The following is an 11,181-nucleotide window of genomic DNA, read 5'->3' on the forward strand; positions in this document are numbered from 1 at the left end:
AAGCATGGAAGGACTTCAACCACGTGCAGGTTAAGGACCATCTTGCTAAAAGATGAAAGGGTCAACCAGGAAATTAAGGAAGAATTAAAAAGATTCATGGAAACTAATGAGAATGAAGATACGACCGTTCAAAACCTTTGGGATACAGCAAAAGCAGTCCTGAGGGGGAAACACATCGCAATACAAGCAGTCATCCAAAAATTGGAAAGAACTCAAATAAAAGCTAACCTTACATATAAAGAAGCTAGAGAAAAAACAGCAAATAGATCCTACACCCAGCAGAAGAAGAGAGTTAATAAAAATTTGAGCAGACTCAACAAAATCGAGACCAGAAGAACTGTGGAACAGATCAACAAAACCAGGAATAGGTTCTATGAAAGAATTAATAAGACAGATAAACCATTAGCCAGCCTTATTAAAAAGAAGAGAGAGAACACTCTAATAAAATCATGATTGAGAAAGGAGAGATCACTACCAACACCAAGGAAATACAAACGATTTTAAAAACATATTATGAGCAGCTATACGCCAATAAATTAGGCAATCTAAAAAAATGGATGCATTTCTGGAAAGCCACAAACTACCAAAACTGGAACAGGAAGAAACAGAAAACCTGAACAGGCCGATAACCAGGGAGGAAATTGAAGCAGTCATCAAAAACCTCCCAAGACACAAAAGTCCAGGGCCAGATGGCTTCCTTGGGGAATTTTATCAAACGTTTAAAGAAGAAACCGTACCTATTCTACTAAAGCTGTTTGGAAAGATAGAAAGGGATGGAGTACTTGCAAATTCGTTCTATGAGGCCAGCATCACCTTAATTCCAAAACCAGACAAAGACCCCACCAAAAAGAAGAATTACAGACCAATATCCCTGATGAACATGGATGCAAAAATTCTCAACAAGATACTAGCGAATAGGATCCAACAATACATTAAGAAAATTATTCACCATGACCAAGTAGGATTTATTCCCAGGACACAAGGCTGGTTCAACACTAGTAAAACAATCAATGTGATTCATCATAGCAGCAAGAGAAAACCCAAGAACCATAGGATCCTCTCATTAGATGCAGAGAAAGCATTTGACAAAATCAGCATCCATTCCTGATCAAAACTCTTCAGAGTGTAGGGATAGAGGGAACATTCCTCAACATCTGAAAAGCCATCTATGAAAAGCCCACAGCAAATATCATTCTCAATGGGAAGCACTGGGAGCCTTTCCCCTAAGATCAGGAACAAGACAGGGATGTCCACTCTCATCATTGATATTCAACATAGTACTAGAAGTCGTAGCCCCAGCAATCAGACAACAAAAAGAAACAAAAGGCATTCAAACTGGCAAAGAGGAAGGTAAACTCTCCCTCTTTGCAGATGACATGATATTGTGCATAGATCTACATCTTGCACTAATACTCAACAGCAAAAACCAAAGATAAAGATACTGAAAAGAGCCAGAGGGGAGAAAAAAGCACCTTATCTACAGAGGACGAGGATAAGAAATACATCAGACACCTCATCAGAGATCATGCAAGCAAGAACAGAGAGGGTGCAGGTAAAAAAAGGTTAAAAAGAAAAACCCACCACCTAAGAATTCTGTAGCTGCTGAAATTGTACTTCAAAGTGAAAAGAGGACCCCTGGGTGGCTCAGCAGTTGAGCGCCTGCCTTCAGCCCAGGGCGTGATCCTGGGAACCCGGGATCGAGTCCCATGTCTGGCTCCCTGCATGGAGCCTGCTTCGCCATCTGCCTGTGTCTCTGCCTCTCTCTCTATCTCTCTCTGTCTCTCATGAATAAATAAATAAAATCTTAAAAAAATAAAAATAAAAAACAAAAAAAAGTGAAAAGAAATAAAACAAAACACTCAAATAAACCCAAGGAATTTACTGCTCAGCAGACTTGTCTTGCAAAAAGTATTAAAACCAGCATGCTGAGTTCTTAAGGAATATGACAAAGTGAAGTCAATTAAAGCAATGTTATAAAGGGATGGGGAAAAAAGGAATTGACTATATTCTCCTATAAGGCAACTGCACTACCTGTGAAAAGGTGTAATGTTATTTCAGAGTGGACCTGGATTAGTTATAAATGAATATAACAAACTGTAGGGCAAGCACAAAAAATTCTTTTAAAGAAGTAGATGGACAGGGTTGTCTGGGGGCTCGGTTGGTTCAAGCGTCTACCTTCAGCTCACGTCATGACTCCAAAGTCCTGCAATAGAGCCCTGCATTGGCTCAGTGGGGAGTCTGATTATCCTTCTCTCCTGCTTCTCCCCCTGCTCCTTCTCTCTCTCTCTCTCTCTCAAAACTAAAATCTTTAAAAAGAAAAAAGTATATGAACATGCTAAGAAAGAATGGAATCCCATAAAATGTTAAACTAAAAGCAGAGACGGAAGAGAAAGAGAGGGTGATAAAAATATAAAAAAGAACAACTGTAATGAGTGAAAATCAGTTGCAAACATGGTGAATATTAACCCAACTACAGCAACAATTACCTAAAATGTGGATGGTCTAAATATGCCAATTAAAACAAGAGACTGGAGGTGCCTGGATGGCTCAGTGATTGAACATTTGCCTTCCGCTCAGGTCGTTAATACTGGGGTCCTGGGATCCAGTCCCACATAAGGCCCCCTGCTCAGTGGGGAGCCTGGTTCCCCTCTGCCTAGGTCTCTGCCTCTCCTTCTATGTCTTTGGTGACTAAATAAATTAAATCAAGCAAGCAAGCAATCAAACCAGAGACTGCAAGAGCAGATAAAAGATCCAACTATATGCCTTCTACAAGATACCTACTTTAAATAGAAGTACAGGGATCCCTGGGTGGCGCTGCGGTTTAGCGCCTGCCTTTGGCCCAGGGCGCGATCCTGGAGACCCGGGATCGAATCCCACGTCGGGCTCCCGGTGCATGGAGCCTGCTTCTCCCTCTGCCTGTGTCTCTGCCTCTCTCTCTCTCTGCGTGTGTGTGACTATCATAAATAAATAAAAATTTACAAAAAAAAAAAAAAAAACAGAAAAACAGATCTGTAGAACATAACAGAGCTCAGAATAAAACCCACACGAATACAATCAACTGGTCTTTGGCAGAGGAGCAAAGACGATTCAGTGAAGAAAGGCCAGTCTTTTCAAATACTGATGCTAGACAACTGGATATTCACATGCAGAAAATCTTTGAATCTAGGCATAGAACTTATCCCTGTTCACAAAAATGAACTCAAATTAGATCACAGAACTAAATATAAAGACAAATCTGCACAATTCCTGGGTGACTTTGAGCATGGCAAGGAGTTTTTCCATGCAACTCCAAAAGCCCAACGTATGAAAGAGAAATTGCAAGGTTGGACATTATTAAAATTAAGAACTTCTGTTCTGTGAAAGAAACCGTTCAGAGAATGAAGAAACAAGCCACAGACTGGAAAAAAAATATTTGCAGAACACGTATCTAATAAACGACACGTATCCACAAAAGACAACTGTTAAAACTCAATGGTAAGGGAAAAACACAACTCCCTTAAAAATAGGCAAAAAATGGAAAAGACACTTCTGTAAATCTAAGACTGTTCTAAAAAGAAGTCTACTATTTCAAAGGTATCTAATGAGAAAACTGTCCAAAGAATCCAAAAGACGTTTCTGCAAAGATGATACAAAAATAGCCAATAAACACACAAAAAGATAATGAACTTCATCAGTCATCAAGGAAACGTAAACCACAGCAACAAGGAGGTATCACGTCCCACCTTCTTCTAGAAAGGTGAGAATAAAAAAGTCAAACAAAAGCAAGTGTTAGCTAAAACAAGTGTTGGTGGGGCACTTCAGCGGCTCAGTTGGTTACACAGCCGACTCTTGATTTTGACTCAAGTCATGATACCAGGGTCGTGTGAGATTGAGCCCCAAATCAGGGTCTGTGTTCACAAGGAGTCAGCTTGAGATTTCCTCTCTGCCCCTCTCCCTCACCACTGCCCACCTCCCTGCTCGCTCTCTTGCTCTCTCTCTCAAATAAATAAAATCTTTTTTTAAAAATAGGGTTGACAAGCATACAGAAATCAGAAGCCTCACACACTGCTGGTGAGAATACAAACAGTGGAGCCACCTTGGGAAACTGCTGGTTCTTCTAAGTGTTAAACACAGACTTAGCACTTAACCCAGCAATTCCGCTCCTACATACATAGCCCCCAGAAATGAAAATATGTCCACATAAATACCTGTATGTGAAGGTTCCTTTTTTTTTTTTTTTTTCATTTTGTATTTTTTTTTTTCTCCAGGTGGGGTTTTTAACGGTCACTTTCCCACACTCTGGATAATTTCTGATCCCACCACAAGGAGCCCTTGAATTGGCTAATGTGAGAAACTGGGAATGAAGACCCCTTTTAACTGCCATCTTGCCGAGGGAGTCTCCTTTTTTTTGGAAAAAAAAAATCGAAAGGTTATTGCGTGAGCCTGGATGAATCCCACTCTCAACCCTCCACGGTCCGACCCACCCCATCTCACCTCATACCCGTTTTTGGCAGGGAGAAGCAGGAGTACATGGTCCCGAATTCTCCTCCTTCACCTTGTTAAACACTAGAGGGAAAGCCCGCCATGAATGGCAACGATTCACCTTCAAGCTGCCTCCCTTCATCCAACGTTAAAACCCTTTGCACATAAGGCAACGTGGAAGCTGATGTTTTTACTCACCTCGCTGTTTTAAAGCACCATTATGAAGTCAGGTTGTACAGTAATTAACAGTACCTTTTATATATATCTCATATCTGTCATTTATATATATATATACACACACACACACACACACACACAAACTGGAAGAGGTAACAGCGGCTTATAGAAATGGATCTTCTTCAAGGTTTCCTGTGTGGTAAGCACCTGAAATACTGCATAAAAGGGTCTTGTGTGATCTGTCTCCCTGCTGCTCATTGGGCTCTGTTCTGCATGACCAGGAATGGTGCTGGCAAGAGAGCTCAGCGGCTGGAAGGAAAGTCTGCTGCTGAGCGTCACTATTTTCCACCCCCTGCTTGTGCTCCTATCTGATCAGGCTAGAGAAGACAACAAAACATACATAGTTAGAAAAAAACTCCAATATATAGATTTCTGTAGAATTTCCTCTTTTTTTCCCTCCTGTCCTTCCTCTGCAAGGTATTGTTGCTATGTCCTGTTACTGGTTTTTGCTGCAATAAACCCTCTTTGTTTCAATCACAGCAAGAAACAAAAATCCAAACAGAAAACCCCTCTGAAAAGAGTAGAAAACAAAAGGTTTTACCTACAAAAAGGGGAGGGGGAGACAGGAGGGACCTTGGTTTTGTTTTTAAAAAGGACTGAAGATTAACATTGAAAAATCAGGAGATGATGTGCAACCCTTTGTGCAAGGCAAAGCCCTCTGGTACTTCCGCCTCTGGTTTTGTTTTAAATTTCCTTTTTCTCTTCTGCGTGCGGATACTTCTCTCCATCTTCATGTTGTCAGTGTTTTGCTGTGTTTTGTGTTTTCTTGTTTAACTTTGTGTCACTACCTCAGTCTGCCCTCATGTCCCTTACACACAAACAAAACATTCCTTCAGCAGAGCGAAGAGGTGGCGGATGACCGGCACGCTCCACGACCGGCCCAGCAGTCTCTGCGTCGCCAAGTGGCTCATGTTGGAGACATCAGTATAGTGGACAGGGAAGCCAAACACCCTTTCCATTTTAGTGCACCGTAAGATGTCCTCTTTCTCATTCATGAAGACGGGGACATGCTGGTCTTTGCCCTGCTTTATGGAGTTCGACCCTAGTAGTAATGGTCCTCACTTTGCTGAACTTGGCTATCCAGCCGTGCTCCAGACACTCCTGCAGCTCCAGCTTATCATTCACAGTGGATGCCAATGGCCTCCTGTTCATACCAGGAAGGTTCCCCCAGAAGTAGTGGGCCCTGTGTGCAGCTGACACTTCTTTGGCATTAATCATCATAGGGTTGGACTCGAGAATTCGCGAGATGTCCCTCTTGTCACTAATGCCCATGGCCACCACATTCTCAAAGAGCCGGAAGAAGGGGCGGTCATCTCCCTCCTTGGGCCGCGCATCATGCAGCAGGTGGTAGAACTCAAAGAAGAGCCGGCCAGTGCCCTCGTAGAGTCCTTTATGGGCAGGATTGATGATGGAGAGACCATTGCAAGGACTGCCCCCAATCACCAGATCCAATGGGCCCCACTCCTGGATATGCTTCTGCGTGACGCTGCAGACGTCCCCAACATACATGATCTTCCCCACCGTGATGGAGTCCTTGCACACCTCGGAGGCGATGTAGCAGTCCACCTGAATCCCCAAATCCTTCAGCACCAGAAGCCCTGTAGCAATTCCATCAAATAGAGACAGCACCCGGATGGGCTTCCTCTTCTCAGCTGGGACAGGCAGGTAAACCTTCATAGGGTCAAATTCCTGGTCGTGGCTGTTGGTGAAGAACATCTGGAGCCATGAGGGCCAGTCGTCCCGCTGCCGCAGTAGCCCGTAAGTGCCCTTGTGCCCACACATGTAGCAGTTCCGGGGGTCCTCCTTGATGGCTGCCAGGTGGCCCCCAGCCCCAATAAGAGATCCACACCCTCCACACAAAAACACCTGCAGCAGTTATTGTTCCCACACATGAGCACCTTGCCCCCCACCCCCCACAGCAAATGGTGTGGTAGGACTGGTAGCTGTCATCATCATCATGGTGATACATATGCACACTCCAGGAAGCAGTTCTTACAGTTTTGGCACATTTCTCCAACAAAGAGAGGGTGTTCCAGGGTAACGTTGAGGCTCCCACAAGAGATGCAAATGTCCTCGATGTTCTGGCACTTCTGCCGCACTTTGTACACCAGCTGCTCTCTTGTGCGTTCATCAATGATCTTAGGCTTCTCAGTCGTACTCTTTCGGGGCTTTTTGGCTGGGGGGGGTGGTGCATAGGCAGCTGCCTCAGGTTCGACCCACATGTCTGTGTAAACTTCTTTGTAGGGGTTCTTCTCTTCTTTGGGTGGCTTCAGGCCCTTGGGGCCAGAAGGCTGGAACCCTCCGAGAGACCACTCGATCATCTGTTTGTTCTGCACCTCCACGGACTTGGCAGTGTCGCTCTCATCGCTGTCGTGGCACGCTGGGAACAACTTCCCCGCATGGCTACAGGCCACCTGCAGGACTTCATAGATGGCTTTGCGGGTACATGGGCTGCTTGTTGTATGTGGCCTGGTGGAAAGCACTGCAGAAGGAGCTCAGCGGCATCAACTTCTCAACACACACCATCAAGAACTTGCCATCTCCAAACCACATGACCCAGCGGGTGCCTTCAGCTCCTCAGCTCCGGCCTGTCATCCACCAAGACACAATGCGGCCTGGCCACCAGGAGAAGCCCCGACGTTTCCCCCACACCAGCTCCCCAGTGCCAAAGCCCCGGCCGTCCTCGTAGGCCAGCTCATCATTGGCTGCTTTGGTGGTGTTCTTGTCCCCAGCATCTGCCCCCACGGGCTCAGGTGTGGTGGCCACAGTGGGGGATGCAGGGTTGGTGGGCTGCTGCATTGCAGGAGGACTGGCCTCCTCCACCTTCTGAGACTAGCCAGACCCCTGGTTTTCTTCCACAGCATTCATTACTGCGATCACCTTGGCTTTTCTTCTCAGCCCATAAGGCCACGTTGCAGCCCCTCTATGTAAAGATTCTTAGCAGCATTATTCATCATAGGCAATAGGTAGAAATGACCCAAATGTCCAAAGCTGGATAAAGAGGTTAACAAAGCTGGTATATCCATAAATACTACTGGGCCATAGAAAGGTATGAAGTATTGCTACATATTATCATGTGGATTAAGCTAAGTGACAGGAGCCGATGGCAAACAAATCTACCCACCATATGATTCCATTTACATGAATTGTCCAAAACAGGTAAATAGAAACAGAAAGTAGATTAGTGGTTGCATAGGGCTGGAGTGAGGAAGGGTCAGAGGATGAAGGATTAGCGGTAGACAGCTACATGAGACAGGGGTTTGTTGGGAGGAGATGAAATTATTCTAGAATCGTGGAGGTGGCTGCATCACTTTGTGCGTACACTTCACATCCTTGCACATATACTTGAAATGGGTAAACTGTCTGATATATGTCTCAATAAAGTGGTTACAAAGAGTTACTATCTAAATGTTGATGACACCCCAATCAGAGTTGCGAGATTTCACAAAAGGAAATATAAAAAGACAGCACAGTTCATACGTCCACTAAAAAATAAATAAATAAATTACTGTTTCTCTTAAGTTCAAATTAAACTGGATGCCTTGTATTTTATCTGGCAACCCGACTCCCAAGTCTATTACCTACAACCTAGAACTTACTAATTATCCTCAAGATCCACGTATCCAACTACACAGTAGGAAGTTCTACTTGGTTAACTGCCAAATAGCAAATGAACATAAAACTAAAATCACCTTTCTTATGAGAAGATATTCAATTATGTCAGAAGTGGTAGGTCAGGGCTTGTGCAGGTCTCTGGAGCCCTCTCTCAACCCCCGATGGCCTGGCATCAACAATCTGGTGGTTGGATTAGTGGATGTGGTGTCTAGGAGCTGAGGTTTAACCAACACGGGGGAGGAGTTTCAATATGTTGAGAAACATCACCCTGATGGTGAGGGCAGGCTGAGCATCCAACTCCCTTTCTCAAAACAAAAATCACTTTCCTTCCCTCACCCATGGGTTCATTGCCATTGTCTTGACCTGGAAATCTCCAGGCCCATCCCATCTCTGTAGCAACTAAATTTTACTTCTGAAAAAAAAAAAACCAGTCTGATATCATCATTCTGCTGCTTTAACCCTTTCAATATACTGGCTCCTACCATGGTCAAATAAAGTCAAAGCCAATTAAGAAGAGGTCTCTACCTGGGCCCCTGGGTGGCTCAGTTGGTTACACCCCGACTCCTGGTTTGGGCTCAGGTCCTGATCTCAGGGTCGGGACCCCGGATCCTTCACAGGGCTCCACACTCTGTGGGGAGTCTGCTAAAATTTCTCTCTCCATCTCCCTCTGCGCATTCTAGCACTTGTGCGCATTCTCGCATACGTGCACATGTGGCTCGCTTTCTCTCTCTTGCTTGTTGACATACTTGAAAGAACAGAATGGGTCAAAAGACACACTTGAAGTTTGCGTGTGATAGAGGCTGGGAGTGGGGGGCAGCTAGTAAGAAACAGAGAATGGACTAGAGGGGCACAGTAAACATTAAAAGCACATTTTACAGCAATTACAGAAAGATCCTTGTAATAGTACACATGCTACTGTGCCACTTAAATGCTAGCAACATCAATTTGTTTACTCATTGCTTTTCTAAAACCAGGATATCAGTGACTATGCTTCCTCGCCACTTACTAGTCACATTTACTTTGAAAAACCACCAAGCTTAAAACTCAAGAGCTAGTGTAACTAAGACTTTGAAAAAAAATTAGTGTCCTTTTCTTAGTAGAAATAACAACCACCTATCACTACTTTTTGGTCTTTCACGTGCTATAATTTAATACTAAATGCCTGCTTGTATTTGCCTAACCTATGTAACTATCAAAGAAAGAAGATCTTCACTATTGTATTTGAAACTCACAAACCACCTTGTTAACATTATAATTTCCATTTTATAGGAAGGAAACAGTGGCCACATTACAACTAAATAGAGACACACATGCATGCATTGTTTTGGGCATGTCTGTTTAATGGTTAAGGGGTGCTGATGAACACAACGATACACAAAGGTACCGTGGCAATTCCATAAAAACTAAATCAAGCACTCTAGTCTTTACATGTATTGTTAGGAAAATGCCACATCTCAACTTTTTCATTTCTTGAGAGTTGCTACTGCTTGAGGCAGGCAAATTTCAGCCAATTTGATGGGAAAAAATGGACTAAGATTTCTTCTAGCCTGTGAAGCAAAAGCACATTGGAAGTGGCTGATTTTCAAATACTATACATCAGTAACATCCTTCTCTCGTGACAGACAACCATAGCAAATTCACCTGAGTTTGGTTTTGGTGCAGATAGAGCTAAGGCACCACAGGTATCAATTTCCTACAGACTCAGGTAAGACTCACATCTTTTTTTTCAGCTTGAGTTAAATGAAAAAAAATGCAATTCATATCTCCAGAAGCAAAACTAAGCTTCTTAATCTAATTTACTATTTTAAGATTTCTGATCACTCCCAGCATTGCTGTGTGGCAAGACCTCATTTCTGGTGGCTGACCATTTCCATGGCATGATGCTTTACCAAGAACCAGCTCCAGAAACTCTTTTTCTTCGTTTTGAACTTTCATGTATTTATACACAAAATACCATTTCAATGGCGTTGTGGGGAAAAAAAAAAAGCAACTTCTTCAAATTTCAGTTGACCTTGTCAAAGGTAATTTTCGTTTACTTACTTATTTATTTATTTACTTATTTATTTATTTTTATTTATTTATTATTTTTTACTGGAGTTCAATTTGCCACCATATACCATGACACCCAATGCTCATCCTATCAGGTGCCCCCCTCAGTGCCCATCACCCAGTCACCCCCACCGCCCACCCACCTCCCCTTCCACCACCCCTTCTTCGTTTCCCAGAGTTAGTAGTCTCTCATGGTCTGTGAGATATTTCTGATATTTCCCACTTGTTTTATTTCCTTTCCCCTTTATTCCGTTCACTATTTTTTATATTCCCCAAATGAATGAGATCATATAACATTTGTCCTTCTCCGACGGACTTATTTCACGCAGTGTAATACCCTCCAGTTCCATCCACATGGAAGCAAATGGTGGGTACTTGTTTCTAATGGCTGAGTAATATTCCACTGTATACATAGATCCCATTTTCTTTATCCATTCATCTTTTGATGGACACAAAGGCTTCTTCCACAGTTTGGCTATTGTGGACATTGCTGCTATAAATTATCAGAGAGCAGGTGTCCCGGCATTTCACTGCACCTGTATCTTTGGGGTAAATCCCCAGCAGTGCAATTGCTGGGTCGTATGTAGGGCAGATCTGTTTTTAACTCTTTAAGGAACCTCCACAGTTTTCCAGAGTGGCTGCACCAATTGACATTCCCACCAACAGTGCAAGAAGGTTTCCCTTTCTCCACATCCTCTCCAGCATTTGTTGTTTCCTGAACAGGCCAATAGCCAGGGAGTAAATTGAAGCAGTCATCAAAAACCTCCCAAGACACAAAAGTCCAGGGCCAGATGGCTTACCAGGGGAATTCTATCAAAC

General features: G+C 43.5%; 1 pseudogene; it reads right to left on the minus strand.

The window, feature by feature from the left end:
• Positions 1-4,165: 4,165 nt before the first annotated feature.
• LOC119869193 lies at positions 4,166-7,584 on the minus strand (annotated as a pseudogene).
• Positions 7,585-11,181: the final 3,597 nt, after the last annotated feature.

This window comes from Canis lupus, unplaced genomic scaffold, assembly GCF_011100685.1.
Source record: "Canis lupus familiaris isolate Mischka breed German Shepherd unplaced genomic scaffold, alternate assembly UU_Cfam_GSD_1.0 chrUn_S1835H2032, whole genome shotgun sequence".
NCBI lineage: Eukaryota > Metazoa > Chordata > Mammalia > Carnivora > Canidae > Canis > Canis lupus.